At 42.9% G+C, this 25,844-nt stretch overlaps 1 long non-coding RNA gene across 1 annotated transcript in view; it reads left to right on the forward strand.

Moving 5' to 3' along the window:
• Nucleotides 1-25,844, forward strand: part of LOC138428229 (uncharacterized) — a 1,104,918-nt gene that overhangs the window by 102,740 nt on the left and 976,334 nt on the right. The window lies entirely within an intron of this gene.

Raw genomic sequence — 25,844 nt, forward strand, 5'->3', positions numbered from 1 at the left:
CAACATCCAACTAAGGACAGTCAAACTAACAGAGTATTTTGACCCATGAAAAGGGTTTTTGCATTTTGAAGCATTTCCAGTGCATCAAGCCTTCTCGGTGCAGTTGTTCAAAACTATCCTGTTCCGTTTGAGAAATCACAGTGTAAACAGCAGCAAGTCAGTGTAATCTGCAAGCCGTGTCTTACTTATGTAATAAAATACAGTGTAATGGTAACCCACTCCAGTATTCTTGCTGTGGGTAGAGGGACCTGGCAGGCTGCAGTCTGTGGGGTAGCCAAAGAGTCAGACACAACTTTGCAACTAAACAACAGCATTGTACTGACATGGCACCCAGTAGGCAATGGCACCAAACTGCCTAGTAAAGATTCACTCAGTGATCAAGACAAACCATCTTTGGTTTTCTTTCCTATGTATCAGGAAATTAAAGCCCAGAAATGACTCCAGAAACCTAAAAGAACTGGTTAAAAGTAAAAACTGCCATGAATGACTGGACTAGCTATATAGACAATTATTTTGTCTGATTTTTCTCTGAATTGACTGATTTCAATCCAATACAAATATAAATTTTGTTGTAGTTATTCAGTCTCTCAGTCATGTTTGACTCTTTGTGACCCCAAGGACTGCAGCATGCCAGGCTTCCCTTACCCTTTGTTATCTCCTGGAGATTTCTCAAACTCATGTCCATTGAATCAGTGACGCCATTCAACCATCTCATCCTCTGTCACCCCCTTCTCCTCTTGACCTCAATCTTTCCCAGCATCAGGGTCTTTTCCAAGGAGTCAGCTTTTCGTATCAGGTGGTCAAAGTATTGGAGCTTCAGCATCAATCCTTCCAATGAATATTCAGGGTTGATTAAATGAGTCAGATTTTTTTTAAGAAGGGACACTTCTACTGCAGGATGACTCTTTCTTCCTTCTTGAATCCTCAGGACTCAGACATCATCTGGAGAAAGAAGGAAAGAAAAAAGCAAGGTCAGGCAGACCTGAAGCCTTTGCCCTGGTACCTCAGTAAAGGAGCAGCCTCATCTCCAGGCATGGTTCTGTACCCAGTCTCTGGTCAAAGAGCTAGACATCCAATGGTGCGACAATAGCAAAGCCTTCCAGCCTCTCACTCTTGGCTTTCATGCATACTATATATATTTTTTTCTGTTAAATATTTGAAATAGCTAGTTTTGAATGCAGGCTATTTCTTCATAGCCTTCTGGAAGGGATTTTTTTTTTCAAGTGAAAGGTGGCAGCATTTCAAGTTTTAATATCCAAGTTCTGCAGTGTGCTTGTTTCAGCATTTGACTCTGTGGGGTCACACAGAGTCGGACACGACTGAAGTGACTTAGCAGCAGTAGCAGCAGCAAGTCCAAGGTGCACTTAATTTTCTTCCCTTAGAAAGACTTACCCTGAAGGTCTAAAGCTTAACATTTCACTTCTAATTGATTAACTATTAATACATATACTTTGCCTTTTGTGAATTTCAGTTTATCTTTAATCAGAATGTCCTGCCAACCCGTCCTTGGGTCTCTGGGCAACAAAGAGTGGCTACTGCTCTCAGAATAAGGTGCCTTGTAAGAAGAGTTTGAGTCTCCAGAGTAAGAATTTACAATGAAAAAGTATAATTAGAATTTAATTTTATAATTAGATTTAAAAAAATAAAGCAGTTACTTCTTGAGGCATTTGTATATTCTTTGGTAGACTTTTTTTTAATTGCTGTTCTGTTGTTTTGATTTTTAAAAAGAAATCTGAAACAAAGTGTTTGTCTTCAGAGTAAGGAAGGCAGTGAGAAAGGTGTAAAAAAAGTAATAAAAGCTAATAGTTGACTTAGCTAGGCTTCCATGTAAACAGACTTCTACCAGTGAAAACGAACTTCAGAGAAAATATTGGTCGTTCAGTCTCAGTCTCACATTTCAACAAACCGTCATCATATCCTTTGGCTTCCCAGGAGTAGCAATTTTCCTAACTCTTAAGAAACACTGATGGATTAAGTCCAACTTTTTTTCCAAAATTTTTCCACTAGACGCATAATGAGAGAGAAACACGAGGGAAAATAAAGCTCCAGGCATTTCACTTCATCTTCACCCTCTGTCAGCTCTCCCGAGTCAGTTTCCTCTCAACTGCCCGTGTGCTTGGTTGACTATACCTCATCTTTGCCAACCATTCTAGCAAGCCAAATAAACCCGTGGGTTAAAAATAATCAACCCAAATTAGTAGTAATAATTTATGGACCTTTAGATGCCTAAAAACTGGGGATAGGAACTTTTATCTTTCAATGAGTATGCTGCTAGTATGTTAAAATAGAAGACAGAGAAAAAGCTGTTGATTGGAGTGGATAGTTAATTCCTAATAAAATTACAAGAATTGATTATGGAAGTCAAAAGATGTGATTGGCACATGAGCATAAATGCCAAAGGTGTCATATATGTGGATAAAGGCCACGTGACTAGTAAAGGTAGTGCGGTGCGTGCATGGTCAGTCGTGTCCAACTCTTTGCTACCCCCAAGGACTGTAGCCCACTGCCCTCCTCTGTCCATGGGATTCTTGTCTTGCTCCAGACAAGAATACTGGAGTGGGTTGCATTTCCTCCTTCAGGAGATCTTCACAACTCAGGGATTGGACCCATGTCTCCTGCATTGGTTGGCAGATTCTTTACCTCTGTGCCACCTAGAAAGCCCCCTGGTAAAGATAATTTCAGCCAAACACAGGACTTTGGTAAATTTTGGGCATGTTCTTTATCACAGAAAGGCTGGGAACAATTGGCACATCATTTTGTATTACTAACCACCACTAGATGGGTAAAACCAAAGATAAAGGCATCTGCCTAAAAGCCCATTACCACATTTTTTGTTTAACAGCTCCAAACTTGTGATGTACTTAGCTATGATCTTATCTTTCCTCAAGGCTAAATCTTATCTACTATCCATGCCTTCACAACAACCTAAGATACCTAATTTCACTCCTCAAAAATATTCATGTTAGACATAAAACCTACTCAAAATAAGACTCCAAGGAAGCTACTACAATTGATTACATAGTATGCATTCTCTTAGAAAAAAAATAAGAAGCTGTTGATTTCGAGCTAAGAAATATGACCTTTTAGCTTATTATTCCTATGATTGTTATTATTGCTAATGTCTTTAATATTTCTGAAAAAGTAAAGAGTTCCAAGAGCATGACTGGATGGGAGTTCAAAGGGATGACTGTTTTTTGTCCCTTTACTATAAGGTAACCATATGCTTTCATCTGCAATCAAATCTTAAGACTAAGGATGTTGTATGAAATAAAATCATTACAGGAAGTATGACGGTATCAGGGACTTTTTACAAAAACAAACTTCCAGATCACAAGAGGAAACTGTGTTTGTGTGCTGACAGAAAGTATTTAACAGCAGTCAGAAGAGGAAGGCAGGATGACAGCCAACTTGGACCTATTTTTGAAGAATTATTTCTGTAGAGTGTCATGGAATTGTAAGTTACAAAAAAGAATGCTTTGGTAAACAGTCCTCTCCATTCCAAAAGGACTCACTCCAAAATACCACTTAATGAAATTCACGGGAATGTTATGAAGATGGAAATCCCAAATGACAGGCAGACTTTACAAGCGAACAGTCCTACTTTTTGTAAATCCTGGCAGTGTGCATTTACCAAAATCTCCGTCACACCATGCTCTCTTGCTATATATAGCACTCCATCTGATCTGATCGCTATACCATGTGGCAAGATGCATGTCCTTGCTTTCTTCTGACTTTTAACTGGTCTTAAATTTGTCTTAGCATAACAGTGACTTCTGCTTCTCAAGGTTGAGCTACTATGTGGTACATATTAGAAATCTCAAACTAATGTGTGTGTACTCAGTCACTACTGAACCCAATGACCAATCAGCTTTAAATAGATCTTTTTACATTCTATGAAATCATCCCTCTATTTATCAAACCATTTCTTGTTCTTACATATAACTCTATCACCTTTCGTTTATTATATATATGGAATCACTCTCATCTGTAAAATAATAACAAATACAATAAAGCTAATTTTGAAGTCTTGAGTTTCTTCTCATTTTATTGGAAGGGTTATGATGTTATAGTTCATGCTCTGATGGACAGGGATTTAATATTTTCTTAGAGAGCTCAGTGCTGAAGAATTGATGCTTTTGAACTATGGTGTTGGAGAAGACTCTTGAGGGTCCCTTGGACTGCAAGGAGATCCAGCCAGTCCATTCTGAAGATCAGCCCTAGGATTTCTTTGGAGGGAATGATGCTGAAGCTGAAACTCCAGTACTTTGGCCACCTCATACAAAGAGTTGACTCATTGGAAAAGACTCTGATGCTGGGAGGGATTGAGGGCAGGAAGGGAAGGGGATGACAGAGGATGAGAAGGGAGGATGGCATCATTGACTCAATGGACGTGAGTCTGAGTGAACTCCGGGGGTTGGTGATGAACAGGGAGGCCTGGCGTGCTGCGATTCATGGGGTCATAAAGAGTCGGACACGACTGAGCGACTGAACTGAACTGAACTGAGAGAGCTCAGAAGAAAATTATCACTTGAAACATCTTTTTCTGATGATGGTATTTACAATAATTTGGGGATGAGCAGGTACTTTTTAAGATGGTATTTTATACCAGTGCCTAAAGGAATGTATTTTGTTTCTTTTCTAATCAAAGAAAAGAAAATGAAATTTCTACCTTATATCTTTCTTTTGCCATGATGTTCTACTTGCTCATTTTATTTTAGTCAATGATTAAAGATCGAGTTAACAATTTAACAACATCCTTTCTGCACTTTATTTCTTACTAAAGTTTCTTGTACTTCATTGCCTTTTTAGTTTTATGGGTAAAAAGAAAGAAAACACACAACTATATAAGCCTGAAAGGTATCAGTATGGGTATAACTGCAAAGCAACACAGCTGTTTAAGATCCACACTGTAGAGATTTGTACCCAAGAAACAGCCATGGTCCTCTTATGGGGACACCATACACACACACAACAAGTGGCTGCCACAGCTCCAAACTTTCTGCAGGTGTTTCTTGGAACCTGCTCTTTTGAAATCTCGGGTGATTCATTGTGATTTTTTCAGTGATGGTGAGATAAGTTTCTTTTAGTGAGCACACGACAGGTGGAAATGTAAAAGGCTGGTGCATATGGTAGGAAGTCAAATTGGAGGATGCTGTTTGGGGGAAAAAAAAACAAACAAACAATGTTTTCCAGAAAGTGCACAGTGATCTGGAATACAGTAATAAGGCTCATCACCTGGGAGGATACATTTTATTAATTTCAATTTGCATGAAATTTCTCAGACACATATCATCTTCTACTCCATTATCTCAAGCATCTGCTTGCCCTTGTGGGATGACCTTGGCTGAGAACTGAGATGTCCATGTCCAAGACATGAAAGAGGTTTGCCTCCACCACACCATGTCTTTGCAGTGGTGAATGTATGGGGCATTGTCACAGTGGCACGGGAGCTTTGCTCTGGGCTGGAAACACAGCATCCTGGCAGCCATAATTTCTCTTCTCAGAAATCCTTGATTTCATTCAGCTGCCTTCAAAAAGTCAGATAAACAATCTTTGTGGTTTAATTTTTCATGCAAAGTCCATATCCTTTCCAGAAACTTCTACCTCATTTGAGGTTTTAGTCCCCAAATTTTCTATCCCTTTACTTCAATTTTATACTTCCACTATAGTACCTCATGCTCTTGGTCAGTTGCTAAGTCACATCTGACTCTTTGTGACCCCATGGACTACGTAGACCCCCAGCCTCCTCTGCCCATGGGATTTTCCAGGTAAGAATACTGTAGGGGTTTGCCATTTCCTTCTTCAGGGAATCTTCTCTACCCAGGAATCAAACCAGTGTCTCCTGCATTGACAGGCAGATTCTTACTGAGCCACCAGGGAATCTTGTATTTGAATGGCCCACATGTGTTCACACCAGTCTCTAGAGCTGTTTTCTGTATCTTTCTTGGTTTACCTCTATTGAGTCTGTCAGATCTCAGTTTATATATGGTTTGAAGATCTGCATGTGATTTAAAGATCTGCCATAAGTCTTCTGTAAACAACAGACACTCCATTCTGCACCAACACAGAACTATATGTGGTTTTCCTAACCCTCATTCCCACCATCAATTGGACTGACCTGGTACATAGGAAGCATGTTGTAGCATGTTCTGTTGCGACATGCCTCTTCCACTCATATAAGCCACACACACACACACACACACACACACACACATACACACACACACATGCACACAAGCCTCAAGCCTTCCAGTCCCAACTTGGATTTGCAGGGAGCAAATAAAACACACACTTATAGGTTCTTAATGCTTCAAGCCACTTCAAAACATTTAATGGTCCATTTTATGGCCAACAAAGGAAGTATAGCAAGTCTGGTTTCTGTACTTTACAGAAGACCCTACAGCTAACTGAGGTTCAATGTCTCATCCAGTGTCACCCAACAAACAAGTGCAGTGATGTAGGTCTCTCCCTCCTGGTCTAATAGTCCATCCCCTAGATTTAAAACATGGGAATTTCACCATGGGGCTGGTTTCTCCATGTGATGTGTCAAAACCAGAGCTTGGTGATGATAGAATAGATCACCCAGGGAAAGCACAAGTCTGGTAGCCTGGAATAATTATACAGAGGCCCTGAATGCTACCAGGGGTCTGTTACTCAGAGGCTGAGCACATGGGATAAGTATTCAGAAGGTAGAAATGATATTAATCCATCAGGTGAAAGAAAAGAGCACAGGAATATGAACACTGTTCACCAAGATTTAAACAAAGCCAACAAACCGACTGTTTATCTGAGAAGGGATGAAGAGTTGGCCAAAAAACCAACAGAGTGGTAACCAGAATTAAGAAATCCCAGAGGAAGATCTTGGTGTCCAAGTGTATGTAGCTAGTTCGCTTCTAAATTCCTTACATCCATTATGATTGAGTTGCATCTCCTTAAATCAGGTAAGCATTGTTGTTGTTGCTGTTAAGTCACTAAAGCCTGTCTGACTCTTTCGTGACCCTATGGACTGTAGCCCATCAGGCTCTTCTGTCCATAGGATTCCCCAGGCAAGAAGAGTGGAGCAGGTTGCCATTTCCTTCTCCTGGGGATCTTCCCGACCTGGGGATTGAACCCACATCTCCTGCATTAGCAGGCGGATTCTTTACCACTGAGCTACCATGGAAGCAAGCGTGTTACGATCCCCATTTTATAGATGATGAAACTGAAGTTCAGAGAAGTTAAGCAACTTGGTTCAAGTCACATAGCTAAGAAGCAACAGAGCTGGGAGGAAAAACCCAGGACTGGCCAAAGTGAAAGTCTGTCTTGCTCCCTAAGCTCTTTTCCTACAAAGGAGCCTAGAGGATTTGGTGGTTGATATTCTTGGAACAAAGGAGCCTGGAGGATTTGGTAGTTGATGTTCTTGGAACAAAGAAGCCATTGTTCAGCTTTCATGTGTTTTTGTCAAGTGAAAACAAACCACAGTTGAGTTGCTATGTTGCCACAAACCTGACCTTTGGAAGCTAAATTAATACTGAAGAGCAGCAAGGCAAATAATAAGGGATTTGGCCAAGTGCTGCCTATTCAGTTAGAGTGGTAAGTTTCCAAGGGGTTATTTTGCTGAGTTCTGAAAACCTGACTTGCAATAATTTATATACTGGGCTCTTCAGAGAACCTCCAAGAGAAATTTGGAGATCATTTTAAGATCTTGGCTGATGGAGAGACAAAGAGTGCTGTGTAGAGATGAGCAATCACTACAGAACCAATAGAGCACCCTAGAGTTTGATTCTGAGTATAGGGGACCTAGTGGGAACAAGTGAGTGGCCCTGCAAGATGCAGTCACTGCTGCCACAATGACCAGGGCTAAGCAGGCAGGCTCAGAACCCAGACACCAAGGAAAGCTAGAAACACAAGGCAAACATGCCAGGGAAGTTGACTGTGGAGTGAGGCTCTGATAGATATGTCCTGATGCTCAGGAAGACCAAGCTGAAAATCTCCCTATTTCACAGACAGGTGGGTAAAGAGAGGGGCAAGTGAGAGGGATATAGCGAATGAACCCACCACAAAGAGGGGAGATCAAGGGAGTGAACTTCAGGACCCAAACCCAAGGCAGGCAAATCAGAGACAGGACCCTACTCCCAGGAGGAGTCAGTGAAGAAAGGAAACAAGCAAAACCTTGTTTCTGGGTCTAAAATATAAGGCTGGAAGTTAGGCATAAAAAGGCTGACCACCACAGGAGTTGTTGCTCACTCAGCTGTGTCTGACATTGTGTGACCCCATGGACTATAGCATGCCAGCCTCCTCTGTCCTCTACTATATTCTGAAGTTTGCTCAAATTCACATCCATTGAGGTAGTGATGCCATGTAGCCATCTCATCCTCTGCCCAGCCCCCCTTCTCCTTCTGCTCTTAATTTTTCCCAGCATCAGGGTCTTTTCCAATGGATCAGCTCTTCGCATCAAGTGGCCAAAGTATTGGAGCTTCAGCATCAGCATCAGCATCACTTCTTCCAATGAAGATTCAGGGTTGATTTCCTTTAGGATTGACTGATTTTATCTTGCTGTCTGAGGGACTCTCAGGAGTGGAGTCTTCTCCAGCACCACAATTTGAAAGCATCAATTCTGTGATGCTCAGCCTTCCTTATGGTCCAACTTCACATCCGTACATGACTACTTGAAAAACCATAGCTTTCACTCTACAGACCTTTGTTAGCAAAGGGACATCTCTGCTTTTTAATACACTGTCTAGGTTTATCACGGCTTTCCTTCCAAGAAGCAAGCCTCATTAAATTTCATGGCTGCAGTCACTGTTATTACATTAGGGGATAAAAGCAGATTCCTGGGAGGGCCAAGCTATTTGTATTCTTTCCCTAGGGCTGCTGTGACAGATTACAAACTTGATGATTTAAAATAGTGGAAATTTGTTAACTCAAAGTTCTGGGGGCAAGAAGGCTGAAGTCAGTGTAGGCAGGGTTGTGGCCCTCTGAGACCTGTAGGATGGGGTTCTTCCTGGCCTCCTCCAGGTTCTGGAAGCTCCAGAAGCTCCTTAGCTTGAGGCAGCATCACACCAACCTCTGCCTCCATGTTCCCATGGTCTTTTTCCCGTGTCTTCACACTGCCTGCTCTCTCTGTGTGTCTGTCTCTGTGTTCAAATTTCCTCCTTTTTTTTTTTTTTTTAATAAGGACAAAAGTTAGATGAGGGACCTCTCAATGAGTTCATTTTATCTTCGTAAGAAACTTATTTCCAAATGAGGTCCCATTCCAAGGCACTGGGAATTAGGACTTTCTCGTGTTTCTTTGAGAGGACCCAATTCAACCTATAACACTTTTCTTCCCTTTCTGCTTCCTCACCAGCTTGGTTATGCTCAACCCTCCTTTCGTTCTCCCTGGAAGAGATGAAGGGTCCCTCTGGTGATGGTGATTGTCCTTGGTTTCCCAGTTCTTCAGAATGAACAGGCAAAGCAAACTTCCAGCAGATGCTCTGTTGTTAAAAGCCATGCCAGTGGATGCTTTTAGATACTGCTGAGAGGGCTTTCCGTTCTCAGTGTAGAGAACAAAGTGTCTTCTTCCTCGGATGTTCTGTCCACTATTTCTGTACACAGGAAGACTTTTTAACCCTGGTTTTCAAATAGTCAGAGGCTAGTTTTAGCCTCTACAAGTTAATCATACACTGGGCTTCCTCTGCCAAGTGCTGTCCACCAAGAGTTTGCTGATTTCCCAAGACATGAAACTACTTGACATTTAGATGCATTTCATAATTCTGTGTCTGTCATTTTGGGGCCTTTCGTGTCTCCTCCTGCAGAGGTTACTAAAAACCCTTCCTTTAACCAAGACATGTTTCTTGGAGGCGGCTCTGCAGCCATTGCCAGTTCACGTTCACGTGCCGTAGTATCCTGGTGGACGCCCATGCTTGCATCATGCTGCTAAATCAGACAGCACCACGTCACTCAGGAAACAATGCTCTTAAGCCCTGTTATCTTGCCCAAAGCATCTCCTCCTTCAGTGCAGAAAGCCCAAGACCCTCCCTTGTCTTCTGCTGCTCCCACGTCACCAGGATCTAAAGCACCACCCACCCCAGTCTTTACTACCCCTGAAGTGGCTCTCAAGTCAGCTTCTTTGCTTTCATTCTGATTGTTCCTCCCTTCGCTCAGGCCACCATCCTCTCTTATCTGTGTCTTTGAGAAGTTTGACACTGGCTGTACCACCTCTAGTCTTTCTCCCTCCCACTCCATCACACTGTGCCCACGCTAAAATTCATCATATTAAAATCCAGTTATATGCTTTCCTCCCTCAAAACCTTATCCTTCAAAATAAAGGTCACCTGTCCTAAAAATCAATGATTTAAGCTCTAGCATCAAGAAGTTAAAAAAAAAAAACAACTTAATTCAAAATGAATTATAAAGAACAATGAAATAGAAAAATCCATATAGAACAATTTTGCTTCTGGTAACAAACTTATCCTCCACAGATAACAGCTGTATGTGCTGGGTGGGGCTGGGAAACACATTAAATCAACTACTCAACTCTTTGGAGTGAACAAAGGCAAGGAAATACTTGAGGAGAGTTGAAACTCATAGGGAGCAGTAAGCAGGGGGGAATATCCCCGTCTTTCCAGCCTCGCCCGAAGGAAAATTGCAATTGTGGCGTGTCATGGGTCAACTAAAACACCAATAGAAAGTCAGCAAGTTTCTGGCTCAAGAGAAAAGGGAAGGTGCCCAGGGCAATGAGAGCTACTGGAGGGTGGGGTCAGTCCAAGAAAGGAAAGAGCACATACTGTGAATCCTAAGTCTGTACATAAACTCCAGGAAAGTCTGTGGGTGACTACTCAACCACACACATGTGGGGCAGACTGTAAAGTCTAAATTGAGAGCACAGCTACTATATAACCACAGGTGAAATCAAGTTTGAATTTTAACTCTGACCAAGTTGCTTGCCTGCTCCAAGAAGAAAAAACATTAGCACACTGTGTAAGAAGAGAACCGAATTCAGATTATCTACAACATGACTTAGAAAATGTTTAGGATATAATTCCAAATTAAATGACTTATGAAGAACCAAGAAAATGTGACCTAGCCTCAAGAGAAAAGACAATTAACAGGGGCCAACCCTAAGATGCTGCTGCTAAGTCACTTCAGTCATGTCTGACTCTGTGTGACCCCAGAGATGGCAGCCCACCAGGCTCCACCGTCCCTGGGATTCTCCAGGCAAGAACACTGGAGTGGGTGGCCATTTCCTTCTCCAATGCATGAAAGTGAAAAGTGAAAGTGAAGTCGCTCAGTCGTGTCTGACTCGCCGCGACCCCATGGACTGCAGCCTATCAGGCTCCCCCATCCATGGGATTTTCCAGGCAAGAGTACTGGAGTGGGTGCCATTGCCTTCTCCGAACCCTAAGATGAAAATTGCTAAAACTATGGTCAATGAGGTAAAGAAAATACGACAATGAATGAAAAAAAAAAAAAAGATAAACCTTACTACAGGTATGTAACATATAAATAAGGACAGAGTAGAAATTTTGGAACTGAAAAATGAAATATCTGAAATTTAAAAATTCACTAGATATGTTGAATAGGAGAATGGATATGAAAAGGAAAGGGTGAGTGAACTTGAATATATATCAGCAGAGTTATCCAAACTAAAGAAAAAAAGGAAAAATAGACTTCAGAAAGGTAATAAGTGCCAGGGATCTGCAGAATAATGGCGAATATCTAATGCATAGTTAAGCTGAGAAACAGCCATTCCATTCTTAGGAATTATCCAAGTGAAATGAAAACATATATCCGCTCAAAGGCTTATTCTTAATTGTTCATGGAAGTTTGATTTGTAATAGCCAGAAAATCTATGAACAGCCAAAGTGTTCATCAGTAGCTGAATGCATAAGAAACTGTGATCTACCCATTGTTTCTGTCATTCAGCCACACAGTCGTGTCTGACTCTTTGCGACTCCATGGACTACAGCACGACAGCCCTCTCTGTCCCTTACATCTCCCAGAGTTTGCCCAAGTTCATGTCTATTGCATCAGTGATGCCACCCAGTCATGTCATCCTCTGACACCCTCTTCTTCTGCCCTCAATCTTGCCCAGCATCAGGGACTTTTCTAGTGAGTCAGCTGTTCATATCAGGTGACCAAAATACTGGAGCTTCAGCTTCAGCATCAGTCCTTCCAATGAGTATTCAGGGTTGATTTCCATCAAGATTGACTGGTTTGATCTCCTCGTTCTTCAAAGGACTCTCAAGAGTTTTCTCCAGGACCACAGTTCAAGGGCCTCAATTCACTGGGGCTCTGCCTTCTTTACGGTCCAGCTGTCACAACCATACATGACCACTGGGAAGACCATAGCCTTGACTCTATGGACCTTTGTTGGCAGAGTGATATCTCTGATTTTCAACACATTGTGTCTAGGTTTGCCATATCTTTCTTTCTAAGAAGCAATCCCCTTCTGATTTTATGGCTGCAGTCACCATCTGCAGTGATTTTAGAGCCCAAGAAGAGGAAATCGGTCACTACTTCCACCTTCTCCCTTTTTTATTTGCCATGAAGTAATGGGGCCGGATGCCATGATCTTAATTTTTTTAATACTGAGTTTTAAGCTGGCTTTTTCACTTTCCTCCTTCACCCTCATCAAGAAGTTCTTTAGTTCCTCTTCGCTTTCTGCCATTAGAGTGATATCATCTGAATATCTGAGGTTGTTGATGTTTCTCCCACCTATTTTTCTTCCGGCTTGTAACTCATCCAGTGGGACATTTCTCATGATGTGCTCCACGTATAAATTAAGCAAACAGGGTGACAACAGACAGCAGATTTACCCATACAATGGAATAAATAAAAATTAATGATATGCTATTAGTTTATGAAGACAATGCAGGTGAATCTTAAAACAAACAAACAAAAAAATATAAGCAAAAGAAGCTAAACTAAAAGAGTGCATATGGCATGATTTCATCCATAGAAAATTCTAAAATATTCTAAATAATCTACAGGAACAGAAAACTAATCATCAGTTCACTGGATTCAGGGATGGAAAGAGAAATGGACCACAAAAAGGCATAAGAAATCTCTTGAGAGTGATGGTTTTGTTCAGTTGCTAAGTCATGTCCGACTCTTTGCAACCCCATGGACTGCAGCATGCCAGGCTTCTCTGTCTTTTAGTATCTCCTGGAGTTTGCTCAAATTCATGTCCAGTGAGTTGCTGGTACCATCCAATCACCTCATCTATTGTCCTCTTCCCCTCCTGTCCTCAATCTTTCCTAGAATCAAAGCAATTGGAGATCTTGTTAATTTTTATTATGATGATGGCTCATAGGTCTATACATCACAAAACTGAATCCTGGAGATCTGCTCTGTGATATGGGCTTCCCTGATAGCTCAGTTGGTAAAGAATACACCTGCAATACAGAAGGCCCCGGTTTAATTCCTTGGTTGGGAAGATCCGCTGGAGAAGGGATAGGCTACCCACTGCAGTGTTCTTGGGCTTCCTTTCTGGCTCAGCTGGTAAAAAGATCCACCTGCAATGTGGGATACCTGGGTAGCTATCGTTAACAATACAGTACAGTGCACTTTCAACTACGTTAAGAGGATAAATCTCATGCCAGGTAGTTTTCCAAACATACCCCGCACAATTACACAATAGAACATAAGGACGTTTCTAGAAGTGATTGGTAATTTTAGTACTTGGTTGTGGTGATACCATATCAATGTATACTTATCAGGATGTGTACACTAATGTGTGTGCAATTTTTGTATATCAGTTATGCCTCAATTAGCTAAAAATAAATCAATCAGGATCATCTAAACACACAGTTATTATTTCCTAATATAACATAATAAAATTGGATTAAATAATTGATATAAGTGGTAATTACCAAGGAGCTAGTTAAAATATCTGAGGTTGTTGATGTTGAAGGGTCTGATTCATTAAATTTGGGCTACCCCTTGAGATTCTGTGTTTGTACAAGCTTCCAGTGACACCCAAGAGATGGTCTAAGTTCCACATTTAAAGGAGCCTTAGACTAAACTATTCAATCTAGATAAGATGCAGCCAAAGAGCATTTTCTAAATTCTCTCTCCATGTGTGATTAGCATCACTGGTCTCATTCTTATAGAGCTGTGTCATGTCCCGTAACTTCCTTTACAGCACCAGCCACGAGACGTCTAAGGATGATAACATCACATCTGGTATTTATTACACACACATGAGTGTCGGGCACTGTTCTCACAGCTGCGTATGAATTTATTCATTTAATCCTCAAGGCAAAGGCAGGTAGTACTATTTATCCCTACTATTTTAGCAAACACAGAAAACCAAAGCACAGAAAATTTAAAGGACTTGCCCGAGGTCATGACTGAAATCAAGAAGAGGCAGATTCAATCCCAAGCATCACATACTTAACCATTGTGCTCCTTGGCTTCTCCTCAGAGCAATCGTCATGCTCCAAATGCGGCGGGTTCTGGCCCCAAATTCAGAACCACTAATCTGTGTCCAAGAATCTTCCAACTTTGCTGTTCTTTATGGCAGACTTGACTGTTTTAACATTCAATATGTATTCAGCACTTGCCCTGTATCAGGCCTTGTCCACAAGATGGGCCAGCTATTTGTATGTTTTCCTGATTATATACTGTGCTGTGTGCCTAGTCACTCAGTCGTGTCTGACTCTTTGTGACCCCACGGACTGTAGCCCACCAGGCTCCTCTGTCCATGGGGATTCTCCAGGCAAGAATTCCGGAGTGGGTTGTCATGCCTTCCTCCAGGGGATCTTCCCAAACCAGGGATCGAACCCAGGTCTCCCGCATTGCAGGCAGATTCTTTACCGTCTGAGCCACCTGTCCCACCATCCAAGCAGTGTCTGTTTACCAAAAATGCAGACTGGTGCTCCCTACACCCTCCTCTGTTCAAGGTGTCCTGTTCCAGGAGAACCAGCCCCACACTTTGCCCCAGTGTCTCCTCAAATCAGAGAGCCCCTACCATGAGCAATGCATGCCATGAGCCTCTGGGGACTTGGGCTGCCATTTCAATCTCTGGCTCCCAAAGGAAGGGAGTATTGTTCAGATATCCCTGCAACTTGCAGAAATTCACTGAGACTCTTAAATGTAGGGCAGAGGTGACTGTCATTTCATCCTATTGGCCCATCAAACATTCCCATCAGTCAGTCTGTGGGGAGACAGCTGGTACCCTGGGTTCATCATCCATCCTCCAAGAGGACACTGACTGGTAGGGTAAAGTTTAAATCTTCCTGTTTTCCAATGACCTCAGCATCCCCATGAACAGGCTGTGAGCATCCCATTCAGGTGACCAAGTATGGTCAGGAAGTCAAATTTTATAATGAAATTTGCAGCAACGTGGATGGAGCTAGAGATTATCATATTAAGTAAAATAAGTCAGACAAAAAAGACAAATTTCATATCATTTCTATGAGGAACTAAAAAAAATGATACAAGTGAACTTAGAAAACAGAAATAGGTGCATAGACATATAAAATAAATCTCTAGTTACCAAAGGGGAAAGGGAAGGGGTGAAATAGGAGTTTGGGATTAACAGATACATATATAAAATTGATAAACAAGAACCTACAGAGCATGTATGTAGGTGTACATATGTGCTATGCTAAGTTGCTTCAGTCATGTCTGAGTCTTTGCAACCCCATGGACTGTAGCCTGCCAGACTCCTCTGTCCTTAGGATTCTCCAAGAAAGAATATTGAAGTGGGTTCCCATGCCTTCCTCCAGGGGGTCTTCCCAACCCAGGATCGAACCCACATTTCTTATGTCTCTTGCTTTGGCAGGCAGGTTCTTTACAACTAGCACCACATGGGAAGCCCTGTGTGTGTGTGTGTGTGTGTGTGTGTGTGTGTGTGTCTGAATCACTTTGCTGTACACTTGAAACTAACATAATATTGTAAGTGAACTGTAATTCGATTAAAAGAAAGATATCCAAGGATCTCTGAGTAGTGCATTAACAGTGTCCAGCACAGTATCCAAGCCTTCCAGGGTGGCTAGAAGGAGGTACTTCCTGAAGGGAAGAGTTGTAGATGACAAGAATGGATTAACAAAGAAAACAGAGCTAAACGGGAGTAATCAGGGCTCTCGACGCAGGCCTGCCCCGAGGCGGGGACCGGACCATTGACCTTTCTGGGCCCACATATGTCTGCAAGCCTACCTCAAGCAGTGTCGAGTTGGTTAGGACTCTGTGGGTTTCATGTTGAAGATCAACCGCCCGCGAAGCTGATGGCCGTTGGCCAAGCCCACTTCCCAGCTGAGGACAACACGGCTAAAAGCAGCCTGGGCAGCTTCCTGGGCAGCCCATTGCTCTTACCGAATCACATTTTGATGAGCTGAGTGTAAATGAATGAGAAACACATGGATTTAATTTCCCTTGAAATTAGGGATGGGTGAGTCCAGCCACAGTTTGGAATTGCTGAAAATCTCCAACTCTTTTTTTTTTTTCTTTTTTTCCCCAAGTGCTTTTGGTTCAGAAAATCCAAAACCAGGGTTCTGCAAAGCACATGTCCCCTCATTTGTATGAGGCTTCACGTTCTTTAAAGGGAATTTGATCTGCTTATTTCAACTTCTTTACACCTCACTTATCAAGATGTTTAATGCAATTTCCTGGAAGGGTAACTTTTTTCAATCTTTTTCATTTAGGGAAAGAAAACAATGGAGAAGGTTGAAAATTGTATATGCCAGAAAATGTGGGGTTTAGGGCCGAGAATTACATACATATGAGGGATGCAGTCAAAATTGTGCTAAAGGAATGCATTTGAAAATCTCTTGAAAAGTGAGGGAAAGATGGGTCCTTTCAATAAGGATAGGCTTAGGGGAAATCTGGAAAATACAACATCGTTTTAAATACATGGTCCAGATTTTCTCATCTCTCTCAGGCAGAGGAACTCTAGTAGCCACTGGAACATGGGGGAGAATTCTAGCGCCCTAGCATCATCTGCCAGCATGAATCTCCATATCTCCATGTATCTCTACTTTTTATAAGATGTATGATGAGGGAGCTGCTGTGGAATGTTTCATAATCAGAGAGAGTAAAAGAAATGTGTTGCAGGAGGTGGGCGTGTATGGGGCGGGGGAACCCTCGGGGCCATCTTTGTTTCAGAGATGTGGCTCAGAGCACAGATTCATTCGTAAGTTCTAAAGAACCCTTTTCACTTAAAGGTCATCCTGAGGTTTCAGGAGACGACGTAAGACACAAACAGGAAAGCAGCAGTTGTCCCCAACCCTGGGACAGTCTGTTTGCATTGTTCAGGAAGCACAAAACTCATCAACCCTAATGGCCCCACTTCTGTGCAGAGAGGGATGGGGAGTTAATGGAGCAGTGGACGTTGCCCAGCAGGAGAAAAGAAGGAAATGGTGGACTCTTTGGGAATCTGATCAAGTTTGCCTCAGGTGCCTAGGAGACATACCCTGGGAATTCCCAGGAAAACAGTTTGTAGTGGGAAGTTTGTGCAGGAAGCAATAACAGAATAGGGTTTATTATGATTAATATATTCTCCATTTTAATCCCCAGGCTGGTGTACAAAGAGAAAACATAGGTTACACATCTCTTTAGAACTACTGATTCAGCTGTTAATTTTGATAAAAATTTCTGGCTTTGAAAGTAGAAGACTAAAGTAGGGCCATTGTAGGAACAGCAACAATAGCAATGATCAATATTCCTTGGACGCCTGACGTTGCCCAGTCTCCTTTATTGTTAGGCTGAGGACGTGTGATTGGTTCTGGCCAACAGAGTTCAAAGAAGAACTAAACCTCTATTCTGTTAAGCAGCTGGGATTTGTGGGTGGAGGGAAGCTTGTTTATTACACTAGCTAGTGATAACCAGCCCAATTAACAAACACTGTGAACCTTGAGTTGCTGATTTAAAACACATGATTGTGAGGCTCTGATAGTAATAAAACTGGTGATTTTAGGCTAGACTCTTAGAAGTTTCTGAGACTGTAATGGTAACCTTGTATTGGTTATCTTAAAGACACAAAGTGAAGTTGCTCAGTCGTGTCCAACTCTTTGCGACCCCATGGACTGTAGCCTACCAGGGTCCCCTGTCCATGGGATTTTCCAGGCAAGAATACTGGGGTGGGTTGCCATTTCCTTCTCCAGGAGATCTTCCCGACCCAGGGATTGAATCCCGGTCTCCCTCATTGTAGGCAGATGCTTTACCATCTCAGCCACCAGGGAAGTTTCCCTTGGTTATCTTATTATTGCATAAAAAATGATCTTGAAAAGTGCTGGTTTATAGCAACTAGCATTTCTTATGGAGAAGGAAATGGCAACCCACTCCAGTGTTCTTGCCTGGAGAATCCCATGGATGGGGGAGCCTGGTGGGCTTCTGCCTATGGGGTTGCACAGAGTCAGACACGACTGAAGTGAGTTAGCAGCAGCAGCAGCAGCATTTCTTATCTTGGTGTTTTGATGGTCAGGAATGTGGGAGTGGCTTAGGTGATTCTGATTCAGCATCTTTATGATGTGCAAGCAAGGTGTTGGCAGGAGCTTTAGTCATTTGAAGGCTTGTTTGGGGCTGGAGGATCCACTGATAATAGGTAGACTTGATTTCTCACTGGTTAATGGCTAGAGTTTTCAGGCTTCACCACATGGGCCTCTCTATAGTCACTATGAAAGCCAAAATCTTTCAGAGAGAGTGATCCAAGAGAGAAAGCAAGCAGGAATCCACCGTGCCTTCTCTTGCTTAGCCTCTGATGTTGCACTCTGTCACTTTTGCTTTTTTCCCCCTGTTTATTATTAGTAAGTCACTAAATTCAAGAGAAGGGGAATTGACTTTCAAGAGCGTGTCATAGAATTTTTGTGGATGCATATCAAATCACACTACTACTCTAGAACAGGCTTGTAGGAAGCTGATGGGGATGGGGTGATTGATTGCCCCTAAGATTGGAAAGAGGGGCTTCAATGATCCATCATAGAGCAGGCTGATGGAGTGTAATGATATAATTGCTCCATTCTTACAATGCTCCCTAGTCTCATGAACAAGTAAAAGGAGCCTAACATGTTCTATTCAAACTATGTGGACCAGACCCCTGTCCTGAAGCTGCATACTGAGATGGCAAGGTGAGCATGAAAGCCTTCATGCTTTCCAGGTCATTTATTGCGGTAAGTCACAGGCGGCTTTCTACGTGATGTGGAGGAAATTTATCTTCATGAAACAGGGGCCTGGCTGTGTAGGTAGAGATGCCGCCTTCTCCTCTGATGTAACCACCACCTGCTGACCTCCTGGTTTGCCCAGGTGGCACAGCATGCCAATTGCTGGTACACACTCTGGGCATTTGCATAGAAGGAGAGCAGTTGGAGCATAAGGAAGGCTGAGAGCCAAAGAATCGATGCTTTTGAACTGGGGTGTTGGAGAAGACTCTCGAGAGTCCCTTGGACTGCAAGGAGATCCAACCAGCCCATCCTAAAGGAAATCAACCCTGAATATTCCCTGGAAGGACTGATGCTGAAGCTGAAGCTCCAATACTTTGGCCACCTGATGCGAAGAGCCAACTCAATGGAAAAGACCTTGACCTCAGGCAAGACTGAGGACTAGAGGAGAAAGGAGAAAGAGGATGAGACAGTTAGATGGCATCATTGACTCAATGGACATGAGTTTGAGCAAATTCCAGGAGATGGTGAAGGGCAGGGAAGCCTCACATGCTGCAGCCCATGGGGTCTCAAAGAGTGAGACCCAACTTAGCAGCTGAACGACAACAATAGGATAAAATTGCATAAAATAGAAAAGAGAGAAACTCTTCCCTCTGCACAGGACACAGTGGGCAGATGGAGTGGATCTTAATGAAAGACACATTTCAGGAAATGGCAATAGCACCGTAAATATTGGCTCTGAGGCCTGGGGTATTTTTTCTCCTGTTTCCATAATGTCTATGAAAGTATTGTATGCTTATACAATAAACCCCTTACCGAATAATTTTCTTTAATTTACTGGATAAATCAGTACCATGCAAGAGAAGGTAGCGGAACTGAGGGTGGTGGGAATTCAAGATTTGTTAGGTTTCTGATGCTAGAAACTTCCCTGCCATGGTGATAACAGGCTTGCACCCTGAGGAAATGGTTGTATGAGTGTCTATAAAGGTCTGTTGGGGTCCAGTCCAATTCCCGCCTGAGCCCATGGTGGGATCTATGCCAAGAGGCAGAGCAATGGTCAGAGATGAAGGCTCAGTCAAGCCACATAGTCTCAGGTGGGTGATGTTTCAGGAAGCAGATGCCATACTTCTTGCTTCATCACCCATGGAAAGCAGCCAGCGGAGATGGCTGGAGAGCGAGGTCATGGTGAACATGTCACAGCAGCCTGCCAGAAACATATAGGTAGGGAGCCAGGGGAGGGGGCAACCTCCTTCTCATCTGGGTGTGGCTTGTGGGTGAAGTAGGACATCCCCACTGAGTAACAGCTTTACTCTAACTTAAAAAGGACTTTTATTTATTTTTTAATTTTATTTTGGACACCAAGAGGAGATAAAAAAAAATAGTAAATGTCACAGAAGCCAAGGTCAGGGTTAGCAAATGGAACTGAAAAAAAAAAAAAAGAAAAGAAAAGAAAATGAAGACAAAATGTGCCCTTTGAGGTCACTGTTATGGAATTTACTGAGGATCATGGGAGAACGGTGCTGATGAAGAAATTGATGGGTGGGGTGGGTTGAGTAGAAAATTCAGGCTAGGAGATGGAACTAATGATTATAGACAAGAAGCTATGCTATAAAGAAGACCAGAGAGGGATCTGAGTAGCTAGAGATTTTAACAGGTTGTTGAAAAAAGGTTTTGGTTTATTTATTCATCTGTCCATCTATTCCTTTGATCATTCACTTATAAATTCCATTTATTTTTGTTCTTAATACACATATCTATAAACATTTTGAATATGATTCAAAATTTCTATGTCTGTTTTACATCAACTTCTTTTTACTTTTACTTTTTACCTTTCAATCTTCTTCATTTCTCTCATCTCCCCATCCCCACCTCTGGCAACCATCAGTCTCTTCTCTGTGCCTATGAGCTTATTTTCTTGTTCTTTTTTTTTTTTTTTTTTAGATTCCACATGTAATAGAGATCACACAATATTTGCCTTTCTTTGTATGACTTATTTTAGTTAGCATATGTCCTTGAGGTATATCCACGTTGTCACGTGGAGATATACACACCTCCATGTTTATTGAAGTGACATATACAACAGCCAAGTATTGAAAATTATCTAAGTGTTCATCAACAGATGAATGGACCAAAAGGATGATAAGGGAGGGACCCTTCCCTAGAGTTACGGGAATGGCCAAACACAGAAAATTCAACAATTGGAAAATGAGGCCTACAGCAGTTTATCGAACATGTACACTCATCCCCTGTCCTTCATTATCTGCCAGTGGAGGAAGATAGGGCTTAAACTGGGGCACCGAGGGAACAAGCTGGCTTTGTAGTAACAAGAGGGTAGGGTAACCCCTGGTTCCTATAGGTCTGAGGATGTGATCGGCTTGCTGAAATAATTCTGTAGGCTGGCAGGGAAACTGAATAAAACCCACTACTCAAGGATGAGCAAGAATTACACTTGGTCTGTTTGATAAGGAGGGTTGCTTGGCTAGGGGGACCTTAACTGCAGCAGCAACATTAAAAGGGAACTAAAACCAGAGGCTAGGCCATCTGGGGCCCTTCTGATGAGAATGGATATAATCTGTTGTTGTTGTTCAGTCACTAAGTTGTGTTTGACTCTTTACGACCCCATGGCTGCAGCACACCAGGTTCCCCTGTCCTGCATGATCTCCCAGAGTTTGCTCAAATTCTTGTCCATTGAGTCAGTGATGCTGTCTAACCATCTCATCCTCTGTTATCCCCTTTTCCTTTTGCCTTCAATCTTTCCAGCATCAAGGTCTTTTCCAATGAGTTGGCTCTTCTCATTAGGTGGCCAAAGTGTTGGAGCTTCAGCTTCAGCATCAGTCCTTCTAATGAATATTCAGGGTTGGTTTCCTTCAGGATTGACTGGTTTGATCTCCTTGCAGTGCAAGAGTCTTCTCCAACACGACAGTTCAAAAGCGTCAATTCTTTGATGCTCAGCCTTCTTTATGGTTCAACTCTCACATTCATACATGACTACTGGAAAAACCATAGCTTTGGCGATATGGACCTTTGTTGGACAATTGATATCTCTGCTTTTTAATACATTGTCTGGGTTTGTCATAGCTTTCCTTCCAAGGAGCAAGCACCTTTGAATTTCATGGCTGCAGTCAGCACTCACGGTGATTTTGGAGCCTAAGAAACAAAATCAGTCACTGATTCCACTTCTTCCCCTTCTATTTGCCGTGAAGTGATGGGACTGGATGCCATGATCTTAGTTTTTACCATGTTGAGTTTCAAGACAGTTTTTTCATTCTATTCTACCCTCATCAAGAGGCTTTTTAAGGAAGCACAAAATATTGAGTCTTAATTTTAGGTCTAATTTATTACTTAATTTTAGTTAAATTAACTAACTAAGTTAACTAACTAACTTCATCATCAAAACACTCATGAAATATTACCATTCCATTTTACACATGGTGGATTCAAGGCTGAAAGGGCTAGTGTCTAGTCCAGTGTTGGCAAGGCAGTAAGTGACTGAGCTGGTATTCAAATCTGGGTTTGCTAATCCCAGAACTTAACTCCATAAACCATCGCTTCCAGGACAGATGTAACAATCCACCTTAGAAATGGACTAGGAGGGGGAAGAGAAAGAAATTAAGGAGATCAGCAAATACACCTCATCCCCATAGACAGAAAGCTCAGTTAAACAAGCATGATTACTTTCATTGTTTATCACTTCACTATCTGAGTTCCACTCAACCTTCTCCCAAGGCACACAGGTTAATAACAGTCCCACCGACCACTAGCCACCAGGCTCTGCGCTGATGTCCAATCTTGTACTTTAACTCCGGTCCCTGAAATGTCTACAAGCCCACCCAGTCCAGACACACTTCTAATTGCACCCCATGGACTATACAGTCCATGGAATTCTCCAGGCCAGAATACTGGAGTGGGCAGCCTTCTCATGGAGATCTTCCCAACCAGGGATCGAACCCAGGTCTCCTGCATTGCAGGCAGATTCTTTACCAGCTGAGCCACCAGGAAAGCCCTCTGATTACACAGTCCAGAGGAAAGAACCCATCCAAGCAGATTATGTAGCTCCCAACTGCTTCAAAATCCCAAGCCCAGAAAACCCCAAATTAGTCACCCTCCTGCACATGCATGCTGGGTATGCCAATGAGGACTGGAGTTCTAGAATAATTGCCTTTGCACTGAAGGACACCTTAGATATCATCCAATTCAACCCCCAGATTTCACAGTTAAAGAAACTAAAGCTAAGTGGTATCCCCAAGGTCAGAACACTGGTTGGAGCAAAGTTTACTTGAGTTCCTTCCTTACTCTTTACTAACCCCTTCCTCCCACACTCCCCTCTGTTCTAAAGGTCAAAGAACTCAAACACTCTCTTTTCCAATGTCCTTTGCAGTTAAGGTGACTGTATGACCCATTTCCAGATGCTGTGCCATGACGGACTCTGCCGGGGAAAATCTGGGAAAGACTTTTCCTCCTGACAGAGGGAAGAGGAAAGCAAAGAGAGCTCTATTGCTTCCCCAGCCCATCTGTTATGGGCTGAATTGTGTCCCCCCAAATGTTGAAGTCTTAACCACCCCATACTTTGGAATATGACTGTACTTGGAAATTCAGCCTTTAAAGGGTTAATTAGGTTAAAATGAAATCACCAGGGTGAGCCAAAGTCTAACGTGACTGGTGTCTTTATAAGAGATTAGCATTCCATACACATGCATTAATGTGTGATATTTTTCCCTTTCTGACTTACCTCACTCTGTATGACAGACTCTAGGCCCATCCACATCTCTACAAATGGCCCAGTTCATCCCTTTCTCATGGCTGAGGAATGTTCCATCAGGTAGCATGGCCATGTATACACTACCTTGTGTAAAATGGGAAGTGGGAAGGTGCTGCACAGCACAGCGAGCTCAGCTCAATGCTCTGGGATGACGCAGAGGGGTGGGATGGGGCGTGCGAGGGAGGCTCCAGAGGGAGGGGATATATATATACTTAGAGCTGATTCATGTTGCTGTACAGCAGAAACAAATACAACATTGTAAAGCGATTATACCCAAATAAAAATAAATTAATGAGAGGAGACGAGGACACAGACTTGCAGAGACAGAAGACTGCAGAAGTACACACGGAACAGATGGCCACGTGCAAGCCAAGAGGAGACGCTTCAGGAAACCGACCCTGCCCACATCTCATTGCTTGGACTCGCCACCTCCAGAGTTGTGAGACCATTCGTTTCTGTGTTTAAGCCCCCAGTCTGTGCTCCTTTGTCTTGGCAGTTGATAGGATGGATATACCATCTCCTGCTCCCTGGGTTCTATCGTGGCCTGGGAGAACATGAGTCTTGAAACCAGAGAAGGTGTCTTTCAACCATCAGAGGAACCCCAGAGCTGCTGACACAGCCATGAGGCTGGAGCCTCTGCATTTCTGAAAGCTTCCCAGGGATCCCCATGCTGCTGGTGGTGCACAGACCGTACTTTGAGGAGGAGCCCATAACTTCTGGGTGTGTTCCTGCCTGTCCACCTCCCAGCCAGTAGATTTGCCTTGACATTACACCCAGACCTTCTCTCTGTACTCATGAGATGTCATTCCTGACATCCCAGCAGCAACGGCCATCAAACCTCTACTTCTGCTTCAAGCCCACAACCCACGCCTGCTTCCCAGGTTCCAGAGATGATTACAATCCCGAGGTCACCCTCAATGTTTCGTGGTTCAATCAAAACACAGAGAGCTTGGTTTGCAATAAGACAGGCATTAGGAGGAAACATGAAGGTCTATGAAGGCTGAGTTCAACACAAAATACAGGGATTCATGCACTCCAGGATTTCTGGAGCCACTTAGGAGCTCTCAGCTGGACCTTGATCCAATGGTCCATGGACCAGAATCAGTCAGTCCCTTTGTTCCAGCACCGTGCCCCAGCCCTGCCCCCTGCTCAAAGGCTGCCCTGCCACCATTCACCAGCCTTCCTGCATGCCTGTCACCTGCCTATGTCAACAACCCTACTTTGACCATCCCTCCTGCCCATGGAGAAACTGGGTGCTGAGCACCCTGACAAGGTTATACTACATGCATTGAATTAATTTTCTTGAAGCTATTATTATTGCTGCTGTTTAGTCACTAAATAGTGTCCAACTCTTTGTGACCCCCATGGACTGCAGCACGCCCGGCCTCCCTGTCCACCACCAACTCCCAGAGTTTACTCAAACTCATGCCCATTGAGTCAGTGATGCCATCCAACCATCTCATCCTCTGTCGTCCCCTTCTCCTCCTGCCTTCAATTTTTCTAAGCATCAGGGTCTTTTCCAATGAGTCAGATCTTCACATCAGGTGGCCAAAGGATTGGAGCTTCAGCTTCAGTCCTTCCAGTGAATACTCAGGACTGATTTCCTTTAGGATGGACTGGTTTGATCTCCTTGCTGTCCAAGGGACTCTCAAGAGTCTTCTCAATCACCACAATTCAAAACATCAGTTTTTCAGTGCTCAGCCTTCTTTATGGTCCAACTCTTACATCTGTACATGACTACTGCAAAAACCATAGCTTTGACAATATGGCTATTATTGCTATTTGTAGTCTTACAAGCCATACGTTAAAGAGGCAGTAACAGGGGCTAAGGGTGGTTAATGGGAATATTGCCCAAGACTGCACAGCCAGGAACCCGTGAAGCCAGAATCTCAGCTTCTTTCTACTTCTAGAAAGAGGGCTCAGAAAGTATCAGCCTGATCTTTGTTTTTTTGTGCCTTCTCCATCTTCTGGTTAAAAGAGCAGACAGCTGAGATCTTTGAGCTCAGTCTGCCCCTACCCTCCCT

Source organism: Ovis canadensis, chromosome 1 (assembly GCF_042477335.2).
Source record: "Ovis canadensis isolate MfBH-ARS-UI-01 breed Bighorn chromosome 1, ARS-UI_OviCan_v2, whole genome shotgun sequence".
Lineage (NCBI taxonomy): Eukaryota > Metazoa > Chordata > Mammalia > Artiodactyla > Bovidae > Ovis > Ovis canadensis.